The sequence below is a fragment of the Rhinopithecus roxellana genome, chromosome 9, assembly GCF_007565055.1.
Source record: "Rhinopithecus roxellana isolate Shanxi Qingling chromosome 9, ASM756505v1, whole genome shotgun sequence".
NCBI classification, from domain to species: Eukaryota; Metazoa; Chordata; class Mammalia; order Primates; family Cercopithecidae; genus Rhinopithecus; species Rhinopithecus roxellana.
Window position 1 is genome coordinate 115,159,718 of NC_044557.1, and position 1,653 is coordinate 115,161,370.

Sequence of the window (1,653 nt, forward strand, 5' to 3'; positions counted from 1 at the left end):
GTTATTGTAAGAATTCAATGAAAATACTTATGAAACAACTTTAGCATGGTTCTAGCGTTCAATAATTACTATTATAATCTTAATTGTTGTTTACCTGCTTGTATATATATTAAAATCAAGTACTTTATTCTAATTATTATTTTCGTCATTATTTTAACTACTATGATTTTCATAATTATATATGTATGTATATTTTTAACAAAAGATTTTTAATTAACCAAAATTATATTTGTGGATAATTCTCAATGCCTTATGATAATATGCTTACTTTAAAATTTATTCTTTCTTTTTTTTCTTCAGGAAGGATCAGGTAGGAGCAATCAGGATGTTGCAGATCCTGATTATGCAGAGAATTAATCACATATCATGTGAACTCTAGTCATCATGAACTCTGCCCTCCAAAAGGAGGAACAGGTAAGAATGATCTCACCTGTGGATAATACATCTCTTTTAAATGCTCAACAGAATGAGCAAGTCCATCCACAGTCCATCTGTTCCGAAAACCATTTAGCCATTCTAGGGATCATTAAAGCCGCACCAGCGTCCTTCCAATTTGGTAATAACCAATGGGAAAATCCACTTAGTTATTCTCAGGGAGCAAACCAGTTGACCAAGTTAGAGCTGGGTCTGACTTGCCCAATGAGCAATTCATTCATCAGCAATTCCTTCTGAAGAAAGAAGGTTATTCTGTGGAATTGACAGAGATGTTGCAATACTTTGTGTCTTTGCCCTTTTGAAAGTAAAAACACTGCAGGTCACTCACAAGCCACTGGGCAAATACCCAATGGCCCCTGAGAGTTATTCAGTGCCCCTGACCAGAAGATTTGGCATTGGCTTCTGGGTATGAATCTTAGGTAAGGAGGAAAGGTATTGAGAAAATGAGAATAAAATGAAGGAAGCTCGAATTTAGCATATCTGCCTTTACAAGAATTGCTGTACATGTTTGTCTTAGCTTAGGTTGTTATAATGAAATACCACAGACCGGGTGTCTTAAACAACAGAAATCTGGAGACTTGAAAGTCTGAGATCAAGCACGGTCAGGTTCTTGTAAGGGCCTTCTTTCTAGTTTTCTCACGTGACAGAAAGGGAGAGAGAAGGACATAGAATAGAGGAGAGAGAGCGAAGGAGAGACAGTGAAAGAGAGAGAGAGAGAGAGAGAGCTCTCATGTTTCTCCTTCTAAGAGCATTAATTTCATAATGATGGCTCCACCCTCACAACCTAATCACCTCCCAAAGGCCTTAGCTCAAAATACCATCACATTGGGGATTAGGGCTTCAATATACAAATTTTGGGTGGGCAAAAGCATTTAGTCCATAGTAATATTACCCTTCCTTCCTCACTCTTCCCCAGCCAGAGTGAATACTCTTGAGGACAGAGAGCATATCTGGTGCTAAGCACCTCAGAAGTAGGTGCTCATTATGTGTTCATTTAATTGTTGACTTGATTTACTATGGCACCAAAATACAACTTTTAGAGAGGACAGAAGCACCTGATTCTGCTCAGCCTTCAGAGGGGATTTTCTTTGTGAAAGTCTGCTTCCCCTAACTGAAGTCAGGAAAAAGGCATGCGAGCATTTCTTTGAGATGAGAATCCATCCCAAGGAGAATGTCTCAACCACACATAGTGTGTTTACTGGGGATAAAAGAAACAAG

General features: G+C 38.2%; 1 non-coding gene across 1 annotated transcript; it reads right to left on the minus strand.

The window, feature by feature from the left end:
- Positions 1 to 305: 305 nt before the first annotated feature.
- On the minus strand, positions 306 to 437 carry LOC115899796. The gene has a single exon (XR_004059400.1). It is a non-coding gene; the product is annotated as a U8 small nucleolar RNA (small nucleolar RNA).
- Between the last annotated feature and the right edge of the window lie 1,216 nt (positions 438 to 1,653).